The sequence below is a fragment of the Trachemys scripta genome, chromosome 8, assembly GCF_013100865.1.
Source record: "Trachemys scripta elegans isolate TJP31775 chromosome 8, CAS_Tse_1.0, whole genome shotgun sequence".
Taxonomy (NCBI): domain Eukaryota; kingdom Metazoa; phylum Chordata; order Testudines; family Emydidae; genus Trachemys; species Trachemys scripta.
In genome coordinates this window covers 2,529,828-2,552,485 of record NC_048305.1, presented here as the reverse complement: position 1 = coordinate 2,552,485, position 22,658 = coordinate 2,529,828, and positions in this window count along the sequence as shown.

Sequence of the window (22,658 nt, the reverse complement as noted above, 5' to 3'; positions counted from 1 at the left end):
TGTTGAATCTGCCTCCAATATGTAGTGACCGAAAGTCGTTATGCTCTGCTGGGTGTTTTTGTGGCCTACTTGGAAGTTGTTGGCAGTGGCCGCTCTTTTCCCCTAGTGGACGGGTGTTCACCTTGCCAAAATGAGCATCCCAGCTGGGGGAGAGTGGATAGCTTTAGTGGGAGTCTCAGTGCGGAGGGTAAGGAGTGAATAGGTCTGAACAACTGAGGTACCCTTATGGCCCACTAGGTGGTCTCCTCAGGTCAGGCTTAAGGTAGGTCAAAGTGCCTGGGGGAGAAATGCCTGGGCCCGGGCTCACTGCCCCTACCTGTATACCTGTTCTGTGACTAGAAGGATCTGTGGGTGAAAACCTGGGCTCACTGAAGTCAAGGGTAAAACTCTCATTGACTTCAATGGGGTCAGGATTTTACTCTACCTATTTGTCCGTCTAGGTTCCTATGTGGCCCCCATTACCCGAGAATCTGAGTGCCTCCCACCGTTCTTCACCTGACATCTTTCACCAGTGTTAACTTCATTTAAGAGTGGGAGGAGAGGAGGGAAATGAAAATTATATACCGTCTTGATTCCACGGCACCGTACGGTATATCTTTAAAATTTAAATCATCACCAGCAGACTAGGAACAGTTTCCCCAAGTAGTCACAGACCCAGCCATTAACATAATTCTCCCTTTTATTCCTCATCACTCCAGGACTGTGTGCTGTATTCTAAAGCCTTATTTGTTTTATCCGTACTTCAGTATTTTAAGCTTGTACTTCTCTGGCTTAAAAAAAAATCAATTTTTATCACGTCCAATTTGATATTCATCTGTCCCTCTACCATTTTTCCCCCCTTTACCATAATTTTGGCTTTTTTTTTTTTTTACCTCAGAGAACATTGAGAACTCTGTCTTCAGGCTTCCGGATTAGACAGAAGACTGATAGGATAATGATGATAGTATGTTAAATGCTATCTATGTAAATCAGCTCCATCAATGGATACAAGATGCAGCTACATTAGATCCCTTTTTGACATACATTTTCATTTTTTAAGGAAGAGAATATTGGATTGTTATTAAGCTACTTTAGAAAAATCTTTGCATTACCAGGCACATTACTATTGTGCATAAAGTCATATTAAATTTTGGGATGATGTACAACATCATTTTCTTTTAAAGGCTGCTTTTAACCTCATGGTATCTTCTTTTTCACTTCTGCTGAGGGTTTTGTTTATGATAACCAGTGACTGGGGAGGGAAAGGGATATTCTTTATTATGCTTTATGCTTCTTGGAGTAGATAGATCTGAATTTGCGCCTGTTGTAAGAAACAAGCCTTGGCAGAAGCAAAAAATTGCTGTTACAACGCGTCTGTTTCAAATGCCTGGGAAAATAGTCAGCTTCCCAGCAGACACCCTGAAACTCAAACTCAGACTCTGCTGGACCAAAGGGTGGGGGAAAGAAGTTGCAAGATCAACGACCCACTCCCTGGAAATGTCCTGCCAACAGACCCCCTCCCACTCAGATTTCTTTGTTTCGTTACTGAAACAAGATACTTTAATGTTCCCCTTTGCTGAACTCAGAAACGAAGGAACAAAATTTACTCCTAACAGATCAGAGCTTCAGCTAATGAGTGTCCGTGTAACTCCATTAAAATCAATGGAGATACACAGGGCCGGGGCCCCCATTTAGGCAAACTAGGCGGCTGCCTAGGGCAAAAAGCAGTGCCCCCAATTTTCTTTACAGCGTTCCTATGCCCCCTCCCCGAGCGCGGTCGTGGCTCCACTTCTGCTGCCTCCCAGGCTTGCAGAGCCAATCAGCTGTTTGGCGCCGCAAGCCTGGGAGGGGAGGAGAATTAGAGCGAGGGCGGCGTGCTCGGGGAGGAGGCGGAGCAGAGGTGAGCTGGGGTGGGGAGCTGCCGCATGGCTCCGGGGGGCAGGGGAGCTGCTGCAGGGGGTGGGGGGCGGGGGGTGCCTCCGGGCAGAGGGGGGGAGCCTCAGGGTAGAGGCGGGGGCGGGGAGCTGCCGCAAAGTGGAAGTTTCGGCTAGGGCGCGAAACTTCCTTGCACCGGCCTTGGAGATACACTGATCTACACCAGATCAGGATATGGCCCAATTAAAATATACCGGTAGATAATTAAAATGAATCTTTAGCCTGACACCAAGTCAGGACATTTTCAACTCAAAAGAATGATATTTTTTTTGTAAAGGAAGTAACGAGTGTCTGAAGAAAGGGGATTATGATGGAAATCTCTGGAAATATAACTGGAAAGAAGGTAGAAAATAAAGGCATTACCATTTAGTACCTACGTGCTCTGAAAGTAGATAAATAAAAATATCATCCCATGGCCTCGATGTTTCCATTGTGATTATATAGTCGTAGGTGACGTTTAATTACTTTGACACATGCATTCAATTGATCTAACAGCTAGTGAACTGAATGCTCAGATTAATACGATTTCCCAGTAGGAAATATTTGTTAGTAACAGTGTGTATGTGTTGGAACTGGGCCTCAACCAAAACCACATTTCTGAATCCCCAGATCTTTAGATCTGAATCCACACTTTGAAGCCCCAATCCATTAGACAGGTAGAAATACATGCACCAGCTATACAGAGTGTTTGCTTGCGTGCCTACACTCACAGAGTGAAATTATTAGCCTGTTGATGCTGTTGTGTCAGAAGGGATGAGAGTTTGAGTCACATTGAAGGAATACGGGTTTTTTTTTTAAACATGATCTAGATGGCAAAGTTCACATTTAATAATTTTGGTAATAAATGGCAACCTAAATATGTCTGGAATGATTTAGTACCTATGAACCATGGAGCTGAAAAATGTAGATGAGGCTAATTAACCAACTCCCCACCCCCACAGCACTCCCCAAATGTGCTCTTGTTTCTGCTGTTTGTATGCTAATACCATATGTTCTGAAGTTTTGGCATCACTTGGCTTATTCAGTTCCATGTGTCACATCTTTAACACAAATAAGTATAGACACTGAGCCTGCAGAGCTCAATAGCCAGACAGATTCAGAGTGAGCAACACGGGCATCGAGACAAGCCGAGGTCAGAAAGAGCATTCGCAGAGACATAATGCGCTTCACTGTTCCCTCTTTATAAAGCTCCCTGTTGACTGTTCAGCCACATGGCACCATCCCTGTTCTTACCACAAACCTCATTATAATGCTCAGAGCTGAACCAGGCCCCCAAATCCACTGCAGAATGTAATGGATTTCGGATGTATCCTTATTTGGGCCCAAACTGCGCAAAGTTGTACATGGATGTAGTTTTGTACGTGGCCAAGTTATGCATGCCGAGCACCTGAAAAATACATACGAGTTGGGGGTGCAAAGGTGTATGTACATGCAAATTCCTGACTTCTGCATGTGCAAGACAGTGTTTTGCACCCACAACTCAGGCAGGTGCAACTGTGTGTACACACTTTTTCATGCTCATGTTTCTAAAATGGAGGGAAAGGGGTTGCTTTTTGTTCATTTCCAAAGCCTGAAAGAAGGACACATAGTAATGGAAGATTTACCCAGAGAAGTGGATTTAGATCATTGACAAATAATTCAGAGTGGGATTTCCAAAGGAACCTATGGGAATTAGCTACTTGATTTCCATTTAATTTCAATAGGATTTGGGTGTCTAAAGACCTTTGGCACTGCTGAAAACCACAAATTTAAAAGCATCTACAGTGGCTGCTTCTTAACCTAGCAAGAGGGGATGAGATGGTATTAGTGTCACTTCTCCATCAAGACGTTCAATATCTGTAAGCACGTAACTTACCATATCTGGCTAATTGTCTGACCCAGGTAAGCAGATGCCTGAATCACACTTTTAGAAAAAGTATTTATCTCATTAGCATTCAGCACCACTGCCAGAGAAGGGAGGCAAAGCAAACCCAACAGAACACATGAAGGAAAGGAGATAAAAGAACAGGGACAAGGGGATGGGAGAGAGAGTTTCTCAACTCTGCTGTGCATTTTCTCTTTTGAAAGGATCCCCTGCCTGGTCTGAATCCCTGTTCAGCAAAGGTGAATGAGCAAAGGCACAGATACATCTGGCACGCAGATGTGTGGTACGCATTTGCCAGATAGGCAGCAGCAGCCAAATTTGTTGATCACCCACAGTTGTTGCAGAAAGCGAAAGGAGAGTATATTGATGTTAATTGGGACTTAATCCTCCTGACCGACGAGTGCACCCTTGAGTCAGAGCTATTCCCCGATTTCCCCCTCCCATTTTGCTACAGTGCAGGCTGTGGTGCTGGAACATTTTTAGTAGTGGGGGTGCTGAAAGCCAGCCCTCTTACCCCTGTCTGCCCCACTCCCCCCCAGGCTGGGAGAAGGCTTGTGTCTCTGGGAGGGAGGGACCTGGACAGGGGTAAGGGGGCTGAGGCCACATCTGGGGGTGGGCGTGAGGCCAGGAGCAGAGCCCCAGGCAGGACCGGGACCCCACGTGCGGGGCCAAGAGCAGAGCCCCGGCCGTGGGGCAGAAACACTCCCACGAAGCAATGGGCTGGCAGAGAGAGCAGTGGTTATTGCTCAGAGAATTATGCAACCAAAATGTCCCCCTATGTTAGCTCAGTTGAGCTATCTGGCAAGCTCCAGGTCAGTCAATGGAGAAAGCCCCGTTCAGCTCAGCTCACCCCGGCAGAACAATGCTGCCTGCCTTAGAGGTAAATCTAAATCCTCCATGGGCCCACTCAAACGACGTGAGGCTGAGAAACACCAATGCGCAAATGTGTTCCCTACCCCAAGGTGGGGCAGTGGGGAGAATCTTTGGCTGGCAGACGGGTCACAGGATCCATGACGCTGCAAGAAGATAGCTTTGCTGGCTTTACACCAGCCAAGGACTTCATCTCCTGTGCTCAGGGTCGGATGCCTGTTTGAAGCGCCAGTGCAAAAGGGACTTAGACTGGACCAAAGATCTGGCTCTGAAGTTCCAGCAAAATGTTGCGTCCTTCCTCTCCTTGGCCAGTGTGCTGGGTAAATGGAAAAATCGTAGGTGGACATGCAAGTGCATCACCTAATCCTCCTCAGATTTTGAGGAGGGCGTGGTGGTGAGGTGGAGTGTCTACTTCAGTAGATTGTGTTTTCAAGTACAGCCTGTTTCTTTTTTAAAATAAAATAAAATAAAATCCTAGCTGTAATAGCCTTAATTGTAAACCAGCTTCTGTGTTGTCAGATTGGAACCTAATTAATCATTGGCTGTAGCGGGGAATTGATGAATTGCTTTGCTGTTCTTTTGCTAGTATAAATCTTTGATTTAGTGATTACTGCTCTTTGATTTATTGTTTACTATGCTGGTAATCAATATTTATGATGAATGGTTAATTTTAAGTACCACCCATTTTGCAATATTTTATATAGATATAGATATATTTGTATGTATAAATGAATGCATAGTATATATTTCTAATTATCCAGTGTAGGCATAGGTACCTCTTTCTCCACCTCAATATACTAATTGCATCTTTCTCCTCCCCCTTACGCTGGTGTGAACCAGGAGTCACCCTACTGTAGCCAATGGAAGTATACCAACGGAAGCCCAATGTTAGAGAAGAATCTAGCCCTGAGGTTGGTTTGTTGGTTTGTTTTTTACAGCAGGAAAAAATAACATGAAAAAGAAACTCACTGTTGAAATGATCTCACTTTTAAACTAAAACCAATAAGGGGCCCGCTCCTTCCCTGGTGTAAATCAGTGTCGCTCCATAGCCCCATTTTTTGTCCATTCCTTGTGCATCCCTCTCTCTTTCAAGCCCTTCAGTTCAATGTGAATCTGATCTCAGGATTATTACACAGGAGCCTGACTGTCTGCAGTCTTTCAGAATTAGAAACTAATTGTAGGATAAGAGCTATATATAATTTACTAGCTATGGATTTGTTATCCTGCTTCCAGAAGTTTCCCCCCCCGCTGGCTGAGCATGGGTTATGGTGAATAGGGTGGGGGGGCAGCGGCCTACTCTGGACTTGTACAAATTTAGAAGCCCTCTGACAAACAGCACCTGCTGAGTTTTTCCTTTACCTAGAGGAGGAAGCTTGGAAACACCTTTGCTTTGGTCCTGTGAAATGTTGAGTAAACATGTGACTAGGCAGAACTGCTCCCAGTCCTGGAGGCCAAACCATTTCTTGAAAGACCATAGCGCTACGATTCACCCAATGGGCACAAAGAGGTCTATGTAGCATCTTCTCTCTGCCTTCCATGTGGACAATAGAGCTCTCAATGGACCCCCCCCACACACACACACCGCTACCAAAAACGGAAACAAATGGAAAGACTTCAGTAGGTTGCCGATTTCTGTTCATAAATACTTCCAAGAGTGGGCAAAACCCTTGCAGCCCATCAGTCGATGCGCTCCACAACCACACAGGACCGGAGGAAGACTGAGATCTGGCACTCATTATACAATACATTTTTATGCCCACTTGGGCTGCGCCTTGGTTCACAGTTTGATTAGTTTGTGAACCTCTGCTCGTGCTCTCTGAGGCTAAACTAACACAGCTGTCTGCACAGCCAGGAATCCAGCAAACCTCCTTCCCCACTACAGCAGGCCCCTGTGCTCTGGTTCCACCAGCGGATGCCCTCCCCTCCAATCAGGACACAGAGCCTCCCTCCCCTTTGGTTCAGGCATTTCCAGGGGTATCTCGGGGCTTGTTGTGAGTACTAAGGTGGGACGTGAATCCAGACTTAGGGGGCATAAGACAGTCTTAAGTATGTTGAGTTTACACCCCCCAGCAAACCAGAGTTAGTCGTTCAAGCCCAGACACAGCAAACGGCAGTGTTTACTTTGTTAAAACCTCCAGGCAGCTTGATAGGAAGGATGGTTTTGTGGTCACGGTGCTGAACTGGGACTCCGGAGACTTGGTTTCAACTCCTAGTTCTCCCACAGGCCTGCTAGCTGACCTTAGACAAGTCCCTTCCCCATCTCTAAAACAGGGACATGAATCATTTCTTTTCCCACTCTGTGTCTGTCTCATCGATTTAGATTATAAGCATTTCAGGAGTGTCTTGTTTTAGGTGCAGGTAGATGCACTTGTGTGTAGGTGCAGCGCTTAGAACAATGGGGCACTGCTCTCGCATAGGGTGAGAAGAAGTCCTGATACAATCGGGACTCTCCCGATATTTACCTCCTTGTCCCATGTCCCGACCAGAGTACAATCGGGACGTCGTTTGTCCTGATATTCAGGTGAGGAGGTGAGCAGCGAGGAGAGCGGTGGGGATTGGGGTGAGGAGGCGAGCAGCGGGTGGGGGGACTGAGGAGGGACGCAGCAAGCCAGCAGTGGGCAGAGGGGTGAGGGTGAGGTCTGAGCATGGAAGAGGTGGGACCTGGGGAGAGTGGCGATGGAGCCTGGGGCAGGGGTTGAGACTGGGCGGAGTGCGGGTGGGGCTGACAGTGCCCCAATGTTCCTGATAGTTTACTATTGTGATCTGGTCACCATAATCTCACATGAGGCCTCTAATCACTACTGGAATTCACTTAATAACAAGCCAAACCCTGCCAGGGGCACACACCTCTCTGTGTTTGCTTTTAAACACTTCACTGAATACAATATCTCCTTTTAACCCCATGAGAGCTGGACCTTTGGCCACAACACACTGGGCCAAGCCCTCTGATGATGTAAATCAACACAACTCCATTGGCTTTAACAGAACTGTGCCGGTTTGCACCAGAGGAAGAGTTTGATTTCATGCCATTTATTTGTACATTCCTAGGCCAATGATTTTTTTTTTTAAATACTCTACTAGTTTAAATTCTTTTTATGTCTTCCCCCACCCCCACCCTCACAAAACACTAAACACTTGTCTGGGAGCAGAATTAAGACAGAGGTTTTTTGATTGTTTCCTTTGTCAGTTTCAGCTCTCCCTGTCCAAACAGCTGAATAGCCCCCAAGTTCCATGGTGTTTATTTTGTTGCATAGATTTGTCCAAGAGTTATGACCGATGTTCTTCAGATATTGATATGCTAGTACTTAGAGGAAAGCCATTCATCTGCCCCTGTCTCTCCCCCAAAGCCCGGATTTCCTTGATTGCAAAGCAAGATACCACTGCTCTCTTGACTTTAAAGACTCTGGGAAGAAATGCGTGCTCTCTCTTCAGCATGCTACAGCTCCCCATGATGATGGACACTTAATTTTTTTCTCCTTCAGCTTCCTGTCGATGGGCTGGCAAACTCCATGCTCGTCTAGATGCCTGGGAGTTTTACAGCTGAGGAATCAGGAGGCTCCATACTCCCTTGGGGAATATCATTTCCGCCCCTTTGCTTTTGGGTCAGAAGTAGAGCCCCACCATCCTGATGCATTTATTTCACTTCCCTTGATGTGGGCCTGATGCCCATTGACGAGCAATGTCAGGCTGAGCCTGGCTCACACGCTGGCCGAATCTAGGAAAGCAGCTCGGAGAACTGAGGCCTTTTGATTACCTGTATTGTGCACTTGCATTGTGCATTGATTACATTGATTGCTGGGGTGGAAGAAGAGGTGGGTACTGTACGGTGCTCCATCCAGTGGAGGAGGGAGACACAAATGGCTGAACACAGGCAGCCTTGCGTGCAGTAAGAGGTAGGTGACCCGTTGCGCCTGACAGCACAGCTGCACAAGCCATGGGTACATAAAGTCGAAGGAGGGAAGAAAAAAATGGGAACAGAGTAAGAGAAGCTTTTGCAGTAAGAAAAACATAATAAATCCACGAGCTACCCATAGCCCTGGGGTTTTATGACCACAAGCAGGCATGAGGGAATGACTTGAATTTAACCAAAGCCGTTAATTACCTGGCTGAGATCAAAAGCTTAAGTAAGGGAGTATATTTATGATGCACCTTACAGGATATGTTTCAACTTTCTGGGTCTTTTTTTTTTATTAATTGGTTTGATTAAATAGATTTAAAGAGCCTGGGTAGAGACTCCTAAATCATACTCCATATTGATCTAATGAAATACTCAATAAATTTGCTAATATGGCTCCTTTGCTTTCTGCAGTCTGGAGGGAAATGCCACTCTAAATGGTGATAACTCAACGTTGAGCCTCTGTAGTGACTCCGGAGAGCAGGGAGGATACTGGGAAGAAGTCTCTCCCGTGATTTGCAGGAGTGTTCCGAACGTTTAACACCTGTTTTCAGTTCTGCCTGCCCAATATGTTTCATGCCAGGCTTTCATATCAATTTCCCATCATACTGACCAGCCCCTTTGGTGACTGCTACATTTGATGGATTGTTCACCAGCTCGCAGAAGTGAATGATAGTTCACGAGACAGCTTGGAAGGTACCTTCCAGAATCCAGACCTGAACTGTATTTCAGAGGTCTCTGCTTTATAAATACACCGAGATGCGTGGTCTAAATAAAAGATACCCTCAACAGGATGAATATAGAACATACAAAAATATTCCTTTCTGATGCAGTAAATTGAGGATAATCAGCTGGAACGTTTGCAGCTCCTCAGAATCTGTTCATCTTTGCTATGGTTTATCTCGTATCATAATGGAAATGAGGAGATTGGGGAAAAAAGGTAAACCCTCCTGCGTACGTCAGTCTCCAAGTACACGTCTATAAAGCTGCCACATCATCCTTCTTCAAATCCCTCCTTCAACCTCAATGCCCACAACAAACTTGTTCCCCAGATTAAAAGAAGAGCCCCCACTGTGAACTGCAGTTTGTAGCATCCTACAGAGGACAACAGCAACCGAACTGACAGTCAGCAGTAGCTAGAGACAGCAGGTTGTGCTAGAGACTGTCCCTGAGACGGGACAGCCTGAGATGCAGATGTTGTACAGTATTTCAAAGTCTATAAGACCCTAACACTTTGGGCAAACCCAGAATGCTGGCCCCTCCAAGGGCCTCCATAAATCATATAGAAATGTGCCGCCTCTTTGCCTTCCGCTGAACTATGCTCCAGGATTCTAGACTTTGGAAATTAAATCACAGTGGCACATTGTTGTTTCCTCCTGCTGAAAATTAGGGTTAGGGTCTGTAGTAAAAGCAAATGCAGAGGTTTGCGGAGGTTGCAGCAAGGAAGTGTTGGTGGGGCGAGTAAAATTCTCTTTCCTCTGCTCAGAACTCCCCCTCCCTAGACTGGGCAAGCAAACAGTTCTCCCCCACAGCTCCCACTCCTCCTTAGCTAGCATGGTGAGAGCTTCCCCTCCGGGGTCAATGACTTTCAAACCATGGTGGAGGCACAATGCAACATACAGTGGTTATCGCAATGCCTGCCTCAGCTAGAAGGCAGGTCTCTCCACAGTGTCCAGCAGATCCTGTAAGAAGGGCTCCCTTGCATCCACTACTGGCAGATGGGGTAGGCAGATGCTCTCCAGCTTCAATGTGGTGAGACACATCTTTGCGTCTTCCTGAAACTCAGTTCTCCTTGTTGGAAACCGCTCAGAGGAGGACAGCAGAACACCTATGTGAAGCCTAGAGGTTCTCCAGAAGCACAGGTGTTGCATTGGCCCCTCTTCCTATGGATGAATTCCATCTGGGGTGAATATCCTATTGAGAAAACTCAGCCAGATTTCTCAGCACCACTGGAGCAAACCTCTGAGAAATGGGTGCATTTCTCTGACCCCTTAGTTTATTTTGTGATGGCCTGTTCTCTCTGCCCCATTTGCATGCTGTTTAATAGGTACACTCCAACAGGATCACCTCACCACTCCTTTCAAATTATTCTTGCATGCGTCATATTTTTATCTCCACTGTGTCCACCTCTCTAGCTCCCTTCAGAGGTCTGCAGGTGGCACATAGTTTTTCTGTTTTGCAGCAGGCATCGGGAGCAACTCCAGCAACGTCAGTGGAGTGTGAAATCCGTGCAAGTGAGAGTGGAATAAGGCCCACAGCTCTTTATGTATCTAATGCCACATTCATTTTTTGAAAACCAAGCCCTTTCAGTTCCCACACCTCCAAGTTCAGTGATGCCCAGATACTCTGGTGATGGGCATATTAAAAATATACAGATAGACAGAAACACCTACTGATATTTGATCAGATACTGAGAAGTGTTTTAAAATATTTCTCCAAAAATGCACCAGTGGGGTCTTGAATTTCCAGTATTCAGTACATTCAAATTGACAAGAAAATGTGCAACATACAAAGAAAACTGAGAACATTATTTTTTAAACATGTGGCTGAGAAAGCACCAATGTGAAAAACCAGGGCTCTCTCCATAAATTTACACAGGGTTTGTCCTGCAATCTGTCTGACCCCTTCCCCTCCTTACCATTCCCTTTATATTCCTTTCCACTCTCACCTTTTCCTCCATCTGTCTTTGAGACGAAAGTGATTTTTAACTATAAACATAACTCCTAGCAAAGATAAAGAGGCCATTGGTTAAGTATTTACTAATGACTGGGAAAATCGAAACCAGAGAGAGCCAGGAAAGAAGTAAGATAGGAAGACGGCTCTAGATCAGCACAGCATGGACAGAGATAAATACTGTTTGAAACTATGAACCCTTCCCCCAAATAAAAAATAAAATTAAAAAAATTTAAAATGCCCCAGTGGGTAAAAACGTATATTACAGAACAGAATCCTACATCTTCTCAGTCTCCCTTGATGGGATCTGCACTCACATGCCTTCCTGAATCCTGCAAACTGCTTGATGTTTTTTCCTAATAGAAAACAAAAGCATCTAATAGTTTTGTTTGGATTTTTTAAACTTAGAAGTCTTATTAATTTATCAAGAGCACACTCTTTGCCTGTGACCTGCACTCTTACAGCAGACTTCCCATATACCTGGGAAGCAACATGAAGTAAACTACAAAGCAATATCTCTGCTCTGCTGATAGAGTGAAAACGGCAGATGATTTGCTAACCGTTTGCGATGAAATGGTAGCAATATTTGCAAACTACAGTCTCACCACTTACCGACCCCTGAAAATGGGTGCATATTAGATACTGTCATAGTAAAGTTATCCTGTAGCTGTATTCTCAGCACTAGTGGCTCAATCACAGTCTTCCATCTCCCCACCTACATGCCAAGAGCAGATTATTCTTTCCAGGAGCACAATTAAACTACTTGGGGTCGGGTGGACTGTTCCCATTGCTGGGCCATGAGTGGACATGCACAAGAATATGGACTCTCTAGGGGGCTTAAGACAGTCAGTGGCGGTCAATATGAGAGAAGCCCAGTCTAGGGTGATCTCGCTCATCATTGCTGCTTCAACTGCTGCTGGAGGAAGGCTCTTTCCTTTTGAGCGGTGTCACCTGTATAACTACTAGCACCAATGGAATTCCAGGGGGACAAACCCCTTTAGTTCCAGGCAGAATTCCAGAGCCTCCTCTGTTGATCTTGCTACGGAGGGACCTGCTGTGGAAAACCTCTGCCCTGCACTCTCTATCTGCCCAAGAGATTTTCTGCCTTGTGCCTTTGAGAACCTAGTAGCTGGAATCTGGCCCACAGTGAAAACCCCATGCAGTGACCTGAATCCTCTTGGCTAATCCCTAGCTACTCACTTATATGTGGAGATTCCTAGCACGGAGGAGAAGAGCAGATGCTTAGCACATGCTTCGTGGCTTTCTAAGCAAAGATCTTTCAAACATTTGTCAATGGTGTCAAGTGGAACAAATGTAAAATGTAAGGAATTGCTGTCAACCATTTAGTCTGGAGTGTAGAGTCCCTGCTTAGGTGGGATGTGGAAAGAGATAGAGGATGTTACATCACTCAGCATGTCCCCGATCTATTCCTGGTTCTGCTGCTCCTCCTCTTTCCCACTGCATGCCGGGCAGATGTCCCCCCCTATATTAACGCAGGCTTCTTCCAGCAGATGTTTCTATGTGTTTAGCATCTTCCCCGCTACTGCCATTTCTCCACTACACAAGCAGCAAACTTCAGAGCTCTCATCCTCTTGCTCTAGATATCAATACCCCACACTAATGATGATGTCTTTGAGTCTCTGCAGTTGGTGCACGGGAGCCTTTGCATCCCCTATTTCCTTCTGCCCTTTACCTCTCTAGAGGAGTCAGGGGTAACCAGGTCAAAAAGGTGTGGTATATGCATTAGGAGCAAAAGCAAAGATGCTACCCTGATGCTGATGGCACAATTCCCATTGAGGTAAATGGCAGTAGGGTTGGACCCAAAGTGATGTCATCTTTGTCCTTGGGATCCATTCCAATGAGACGGAGAGATTATAGGTCATGTTCTTTTCTTACTACTATCACTGGTTTTAGCTGAGCTACTCCTTATTCACAGGGGTAAGCAAGGGGAGAACTGGGTCCTGCACTTTCATGAAGCACAAGCCAGAGGGCTTTTAAAAATGCTATATTATTATTATTTTTCTGCCGGTGAAACTCAAGCTCCAGGGGGAAAAAAAAACCCAGAATATTGTGTTTACAAGGCAGTGTGCAACTTCTCAGCACATGATAAAACCGGGCTGCTTCTGACGGGTAAATATGGCAAAGGGCAGGCCCAGAAAGAATCTGCAAAGTTATCTGCTGTCTGCATGTAAAAGAAAAGGGAACTGAGAAGCTTGAGCCAGATCTCAGGGTGTTTGTATGCTGCGTGCTTTACCAAGGGATAGAACACCTATGTGCAATTCAGTCTGGAGGAATTCCACGGCTTGCCTGTGATAGAAGCCAGGAGCGGCAATCAGCCTGATCCACTATGTATGCTCCTGCTGTTCGCTAATGAGGGACGCACAGCGAACGGCACACTTTGGACTTGATCTGAATGAGAGATTTACCTGTGGAAAGCAACTGGGTGAGAGAAATTAAAGCAAACCAGGAAACATTCGCTTGTTAGAATGTTTCTCTGTTCGCATGGGAGCAATGTCCCTTTTTGCCTGGGGCGGTTTTGGAAGCTTAGCCATGAGGGGAAAAGCAATTGTTCCAGCCATTTCCCTAAACACCTTGCACTGGGCATTCAGACACAGCGGCTGTGAAGAGATACTGAAGTCTCCACTAATAAATGCAAGCAAACGAGGAGTTTCTCCATCCATGGGTGAGCTAGTCCTTACTTGTCAACCCAACTAATGGACTATATAGGGGGGCAGTTGAATCCCGCTACTTTGCTCTAATGGCTGGGGAGAGCCAGTGAAGAATCCTGATTAGTTACGAATTAGTGGGTAAGCGAAGAAACACACTGTTAAAAAGTCTATTGCACCGCAGTGCATGCCGGACCTGCTCCTCACTTGTCATAAATCAGAGTATGTCTATGCATTGAAATCAATGGACATGACCCTACTTACACCAGCTGTGGATCTGGCCCACTGGGTTCATTTGTTATGCAGGTATCCTTTGAGTTTGAATTGTTTCCATGATCCTTTATAGCATGCTCGTACTCTAGTGTGTTTTGCTTGGGTCTTGGTGGGAGGAGATCTCAGTTCAAGGAAGGATGGTTCAGTGGTTATGGCGCTTGGACTTGGGAGACGGGTTTCTTGGCTCTGACACAGATCTTGACCATAGGCAAGTCACTTAGGCCCAGATCCAGAAAGGTATTTAGGCTCCTAACTTCAATTGATTTAATAGGCTATTTAAGATTAAATATCTCTGTGGAACTTAGGTTACACATGGGAAACTGAGGCACCGGGACACTGAGTATAATGGCACTGCCCCATCTCACAGGGGTATGTGAAGAGAAACCCATTTAAAGATGATGAGGTGCTCAGATCCTACAGTAACTACTTAAGCTTGTTTCTGCCGGTGCTGTCTTTGCTGAGAAGTAGGGGGAACCCTCCTGGTTTTCCTGAGAGGGTTTTTGGGTTTGCAGACTAGTGCACTGGGAATAAGGAGTTTATTACTGAACCTGGCTCTGCCTTGGTTTTGACTTATACAAAGCTGTGCTTGGCATGGAAAATATTGAAATCAGTGTTAAAATAACAGGAAATAGCCCACCATAACCACACCATTCAGGGAATTCAGAATTAAGTCAGGAAGTCCCCTTCATTCTTTAATTCACAGTCTTGTACCTAGAGACTGTACAGCATTCACATGATTCTACTGGCAGCAAGGTCTGGAGTAGACCAAAGCCAATTGAATTGTTCATACCACTCGTTATATGGGAGACTTCCCAGAGGCTTGTGCTTGGTCTGCGTGTCCTTCATTCCCTGCACAATGTCAATGCACCCAGCCCATTAGCATTATAAGGTCGGTCCAGATCTGTTACTCACTTCTGCAGACATCTTCTTGGCTCCGTAGGCATGAGTAGAGAGTGAGCAGAATGGTTAACACTTCGTCCTGCCTCCCGGTGCACTACGGTCTTGCATTGCAGAAACATGAACATTGGGTAGTGCTATCTGAAGCAGCTTTTTTTCAAAGCATATCTCTCCATCCAGACTCGTTCCTGGGGAAGCCTAGGCATAACCAAATTTATTCTCCCCCACCCCCATTCCAAATGAAGCCTTCTCTTCATGACTTTACTCAAAAATGTGGCCGGAATCAACACATCCCCAAATGTTCGCTACTTAATATAGCTTTAACTGGCTTAACTGATACAAGGCATTTTTAGAATAACATTAACATCTGGGCTGACCCCACCTCCCTCCCAAGCTTCAGCCTGTTGTTAATTAAAAGAGGCAAGTTATAAACCTCAGGAAATGGCAGCTGACCCTTAACTATGAATGTAATGCTATAATAATATGCAGTAAAAGGAAGGCATAGTCAAACTGCTGCCTAAACCACTCCTGGAATGATCTTTTTTCTTACCACAATACAGGCTTGCTGAAGGAAGTGGGAATATAGCCTCCCCCTACCCCCTCACCTTTACGGGCTTCCTATCCAATTGCGGGAAGGCAGTTCAGTAGGTGACATTTTCCCCCACCAAGAAAAATACCCCAGCATGATGTCAGGACTGGAGTCCCTGTGCTGCTGGAGCGGCCGGCTGTCTTTTAGGTGAAATATCAAACCACGGTCTTGGCCTCTTGCAGCCGTTTAAGTTCCCCTCACACTCTTTGCCAGGATAGAGATGGTTTAACCCAGATGTCCTGGCAAAATATAAAGGAATTTTGTTCTGCCAGCCTACTTTGCCCATGCAGTGTCACTGAGATACTGGATTCTTCAGCCGTTAAGGTGATATTTTGTTTTACCCACCCACAAATGGTACTTTCCGTGTGTGAAGCGTGAAGGGACTGGGGAAGCAAAATCCCTACCCTGTAACTTGAGTGCAGGACCAGCCCTCAGCCCCTCCATGGAGGAGACTGCAAATGCTACTTACCGGTGGTGTCCAGGTCACTGGATCTGCATCACAGTACGTGCAGCAGGCTGCTGCTTGCTGTGCCCCTAAAACCCGTGCACCAGCCGGTTGGGGGCCAGCATGATGCTTTCCCTGGATGGGCAGGGCATGTGGAGACTCTGTGTGTGGCAGAAACCACCCACCACAGAGGGCAAATGCAGGGTTGAAATGACAAAAGCCTTATGTGGGGCTCGGGGGCGGGACTCCGGATACCCAGTTGACTTCTCTGTGCTGCCTCAGACTCTGCGTGTGACCTCGTGCAAGTATCTCAGGCCGGAGACAGGGTAGGTCTAGTATTCTGGGACTGACATGGCTATAACAACACTGCATGCATCTCTTAAGCCATAGTGTCAAAGTTATTTGGGTGCCTAAAGATGCAACTAGTGGGATTTTTGAAATCACCCACACCAGTGGTTTTCAACCTGTGATCCGCGAACCCCATGGGGTCCACACACTGTGTCTAAGATTTCCAAACAGGTCCGTATCTCCATTCAAAAGTTTTTAAGGGTTTGCAAATGAAAATAGGTTGAAAACCACTGGCCTAGATGTCTAACTCCCATTGAGTCTGATGGGAACTAGGGGCCTAGGCAATTTTCAGACCCAAATGTTTCAGCTTTTCCTTTCAAAACGACTTTTTGTTTCAATTGTTTAAATGTCCTGTATGCTATATTATGAAATAGTATACAATAAAAGAATCAAACCCCATATGTTTGGATTGACCTGAAACAATTTTTTTCCCCTGGAATTTTTTTTTACTGAGAATATTAAAAGTTTCAGGTTTCTACTTGTAATCAGAACAAAAAAAAATTCATAATTTTTGAAATCTTGAAATCCTCCGTGAACCGGAATGTCCATGTTCCGCAGCGCTCTGGTCTTTGGTGCCTCAGTTCTCCGTTTGTGAATAGTGGGGTGCTGAGGGTAAATATAGGGATGTTCTGGAGATGACGACGTTGAAGGTTGTGAGGTAAATACATTAAAGATACCATGGTGATGAGGACCATTTAAGTAACTTAGATTGTGTAGTTCTTCATTCCTCTGACCCCTAGTTTCCTAAAAATGAGGCAGCAAGTAAATTCCAGCAAGCTAACTAGCTACTACCAGGCCAGCTTCGCAAAGTTAAGTTAGTTTTGTGTGTCTAAATTCTCCCCACAAATACCAGCTTCTCGCTCAGATCAAACGCTTGTGCATGCAAATATCAGTTACATGCCTCATTTGCACACCCGGTGCACGTGTGCGTAAATTAAGTGCGCGCAACTCCCTGAATAAATCCAGCATTGCCAATCTGGCCCTTGTAGATTACATAATGAGCACCAGCCTCCTCTCACGGTACAGAGCAGCCACACGACACAGGTTGTGTTTCAGTTGTGGATGCAGTACCTCTGTGTTAAGTCTGCACGTCAATTTGTGTTTACAAACTTCTGTGTTTACAATCCTTCCTCCAGCTGGAGCCTCAGACTTGTCTCCCATTCCCATGACCAACCCAAGCTTTGCCTTAGCTGTATGCAGAGTGGGCTGGTATTCTATTCCCCGTCCATTCCCTTCTGGTGCTGGGTGGTCACCCACAGATGTCAGGAGGAACCAGGTGTCACAGGAGAGGTCTATCTGAGTCTGTGTGAGTAATAAGTTAATAGATAAGGTGCCAGTAGTTGGCAAGCAAGAACATGTAGCATAGCTCCCGGGTTTTTGTAGGACCGGTAAAACTTGTGCACTGCAAATGGCTTCTGTGCCTGCTCTTTACGTCAGCTGTTAACACCAGGTAACGGAACCCCCTCTGTGGTCTTTTTTTGGGAGGGCCTGATCCAGATCATTGCCTCCCGCAGTTCATTGAGGGGCTTTGGAAAAGGAATGTCCCCACCCCTTGGTAGTTTGAGCTGCTAAGCATTCCCCTGGTCTATGGCACAGTGGGGTAACTGGCGTCTCCACACCCTAAAATGGAGTGGGAAGGACAGCCAGTAGCTTCGCCCTCCACTGACCATGGCTGAGGTAAGGTGGAGGGAGGTTCCAGGGACTTTTGGGGAGTGGGTGGCTCCAGAATTCACAGAGTGCCCTGCAGAAATGCATGTGGAGTGAGAGTTCCTCTTGGAGCGGTGCTGGTCTATGTAGAAACCCAAATGGCAAAGAATAGCCCGGACGGTTGAGGCTTATGCGGCTGTGCTGATTTCACGCAGGGATCGTGCTGCCCACAGTTTGGGGGTGGGTCCCTAGAAAACGTGAATGGAAAATGTGGCTGTCGGCTACATTAGAACCCCAACCACATACCTGGTGGCGCAAATAGATCCCGGAGCTGGCTCGGTGCATCAGGAGGAGTTGGGGTTATTGAATGGCAAAACCCTTTGAATAGAAGCTGCAGGGTTCATTTCCTGTGGCCCGTAAGCACCAAACCCAGCAGGGTTCACATGGCACTAAAGAATATACCCCATAGCTTGTAAACAAACAAAACTAGCATTTGGACAGATACATTTTATGCTCTCTGTGAGCTGACAGACCCAGGATATGAAACCATGAAAGGCTGGGTTATGATGGATACACCCCCGGCCCCTTCTCTGTTTGAGGCCTGGGAAAGGTCAACTTTTGTCCTCTAAAATGTGTCAGTGCTATAAATACAACTGCATAATTTATTGCAATTCACTCGGCTAATTCATTGCAAACTATTAATAAACCCTCTTGAAATGCAGTACAATGCGCTTCTGTAATAAACAAGGAAAATATTTGCTTGATTCAAACCACACTGATGATATTAAATTAATTTTGGAGAGAGACATTTTTAAGGCCTACAGGGATAAACTGAACCAGCAACTGGACGTGACAGTGCTTGCCCAGAGCACGTGTCGGAAAATGTTGGGGAAGTGACCAAACCTTTTTGTCATTGGCTTAAAGCTGAGATAAGCTCCTCGTGTTTAAATTGGCAATCCTAATAGCTACCTGAATCCAATTCAATTCACTGCAGCTTGACTTGGAAGGCAATCGGTGATACAGTGTTAATGCCAACTAATCTGATAAAAATTGACACAATGACAATGAGGAGCCATTAGTACCAGCGGCTTTTTATGTTAGTGTAAATCCATCGCGTTTTACAAGGTTCCGGGCGTGCTGAGAGGTGGAAAAATCTTCCTTTGGAACAGGGGAGATGAAGTGGTGTAACTGGCGAGGAAAACGCTCCCTGTCACCGGCTTGTGCCAAACATTGCTGCAGAGCCTGCGCGTGTTACATGGCAAAATTCATCACAACTAATTTCTATTTGCCGTCTATTAGGCTACATTGTTTTGTCCTCAATGTCAGGTTAAATAATGAACCTCTCGCAATAGAGTAAATTAACCTCCACTTTATGTTCATGTCATTGTCAAATGGAAACATCACTTGTACAAATGAAAAAGATTCATTAGTAAAGCTAATGCATAAGCTCCACTCCAGTAAAAGATAAGAGCGATTGAGGCGTTGTCATAATGCAGTGTCGAACCACCGGCTTGTTATTTATGATGCCTGCCATAATCTTTGGAGATTATTTTCAGCAATGGCAATTAGCACACAATGCATCAGGAACAATTATGGAACAATGTCTTAGCTTGACAGGTACGGCACACTGCTGCAGGCGAGCTATGATCCATGAGAAATTCAATCAAATCTGCATGCTGCAGGGAGTTTATTAATATTTCTCCTTCCGAGGCAGTTTGAAAGGCAGCTACGCTTGACCAGCCACCCAAAAATACTTAGCAGCGTGACATGAGTGCTTTCCTTGTTAGCATGCACCTGTTTGCACAGAGACTTCCTCTGACTTGTGCCTGATTAAGATAGTATCAGTGTGTTGGCTGTTTACTATAACAAGGAGCCAAGTGGTGCTTCTGCCATTTAGCCACTGTACTTAGTTCAGAGGGTGTTAATGTTGCTAAAGACATTTTGCAACCCAGGGGCCAGAACCTCAGTTGGTGTAAATACCCATCACGCGGTTGAAGTCTATGGGTCTGTTCTGTTTGGCGTAGGGGACCGCATTGTGCACAGTTGGGGGACGGTCCATTGTAAAGCAGGAATGGAAAAAGTGGCTGTCAGCTACACTCGTGCCCCAACCAGCTGCACAAACCGATCCCAGAGCTGGCTCAATGCGTAAGGAGGAGCGGGAGGCAGAAGAAAACTGCAATTGGGCAGCAGGTGTGGCCCGGTCCTGTGGCTCCCCAGATGGGGCTATGAGAATTACGAGCTCCTGCTCTGTAGTGGCTCCTGCAAAGAGCTAGCAAGGGGAGTGGGGACAGGGACATGGTCCCTGTGTAGTTTCTGGGTCTCTCGATCTCCTTTCTTCACGCCTTGTCTGAGGCAGATGTGCACAGGCCATCTAGCTACCTATTATTAATTTATAGATTTGCATTGGGGTTCATCTGGAGGCCCCTTGCCAGATTAGGACCTATTGTAGATAGTAGGAGACAGCCCCTGCCCTGCAGAGCTTACAGTATAGACAAGAAAGGCAATGGCTGGGAGGGGAGGAGGAAAGGATTATTATCCCAATTTTTACTAGTGGGGAGCTGAGGTACGGGGACACCACGTGACATATGCAAGGTCACACAAGGAGTCCATGGTAGAGCCAGGAACTGAATTCCGGTTTCTCAAGTCCTACTCCAGGGTCTTCGCTACAAGGCCATCGTCCATCTCCCAACAAAAGAAGATGGAAAGGCTCTATCACGTGACTTGTTTTCAGCCACGTGTGTGAATCAAGATGAGCAAATGAAACAGCAATATGCTATGGTGCAGAAATACAGAAAACGCCAATGGCCTGAATTTCCGTAAGAATCTCTTGCCCTTCTCTTTGGACGTTCTGGCCCCTTGGGGTCACAACTGGAACGGAGCCCTTTTGAAAAGTGGGCTATAGGGAGAGGATGGGCTGAATGGCTCTGAGGTGCACTGTTTCTGAGTTCTGTAGAGGCAAGACGCCTGATATAAAAATGTACCGCTGCACGGACTAGCATGTCAGACATAGGCATTCCAAAATTAAGGGAACTCATCCGAAAGGAAGGTTCTCTGCACTTAACTGTTTGCTGAGGCTTTTCATGACTACACGCTATTCTTTTCAATAAAAACTGCTGCTTACTATAGCAACCGCCGCAACAGGTGGGATGGATAGGCAATGCCCCTGGCCTCTGAAATACAGAAAGAAACCCTGACCAGATTCTGCTCTCAGTGAAATCAGGAGTGAGTCCATTGACTTCAGTGGAGTGATTTACACCAGTGCACGAGAGGGCAGGATGCGCCCAATGGATGTAACGGGAAATTCAGGGCATCACACATCTGATTCTGCGCCACAGGAGTCAACGGGAATTTTTGCAGGACTATCATCTGCCCCTGTTCTGATCAACAATGGCCCCTTCCTTTGCACAGCACCTGGGCAGATTATTTGTGTTTCTAGCACAAGTACCTTGTGAGTGAGGGGGGCGGTGTACCTGCTGCTGTGACTCAGTGTACAAAGAAATGGGCAGACCGTGCTTCACAGCCCAGAAGCTCCCACCCCCATGCCTCTTTGTGGCTGCTCTTTGGGGTGTTTAGAGCAGCTTCTCTCTCAGTTTGGAGACAAGGTAGAATTATGGTGGAAAACTTCCATCTCAGGCTACTCATGGGTTGTCTGGCATAAGTCTGCCGGCACCTGTCAGCCAACATCTGGATCCGGGTGTGCCCTAAAGGAGTCGTCCTGCTCAGGGGATGCAAAGGGTCCCAAAAGCAGCCCCAGTGCTGTTCCACTGCGCAAGATGGGGGCAAAACTTGGGGAGAGGCACAAAACAAGCACATGCTCTGTATGGTCCCAAACCCATAACTACGGGGGTGCTTTGTTCAGCAATACACAGAGGGTGCTTGAGGAGGGGTGGGGGAGACTTGGGGAGAGAAGGATTGACAGCTATGTGGATCCCCTTTGCCTACCCTTCCCCACATATATATGTGTGTGTGTGTGTTTGTATGCACTAGAGACTAGATTCCTCCCCCATCCATCTCTGTGGAGTATCTCCGGTAGGAGCTGGGAAAGTAGTTTGCCCCATATGCTTAGGGGATGCGATTTCAATTTACACCCACATATTCTATTAATAGGAGGAGAGAAGCCTTTAGAACTTCGATACGGTTCTGGATGGATGGTGGGGGGAACCACCGGTTGCATTTAGTGGCACCAACCCTATTATAAAAACATTAGTCAGAGAAGAATAGTTTCTTTGTGCTTATTTGAACGTCATTTCCAATGGGAATTGGAAATGCCAAATAATGTTTGTGTTTAAAAACCATGCTATGCCTTTTAGTCCCTAGGCCCCTTGCACACAAACTCTTCCCTTCCTCTCATTTGGTATTTAAATGTACGGATGGTTTATGATGAGGGGCAGGGGGACAGAGAGAGCAGGACAAAGTGGCTTTAAGTCGCTCTTTTTTTGGGCTACCATCTGTTCCTTGGCTGTGGTGAAACGGAAGGCGCAAGAAAGTGGTTGATGCCATAACTTGCCAAGAGAAAATGAGGATGATTCACAGAATCCCCAGGGAGGTGGGTTTGGCAGGAGGTGTCGCCTCAGTCC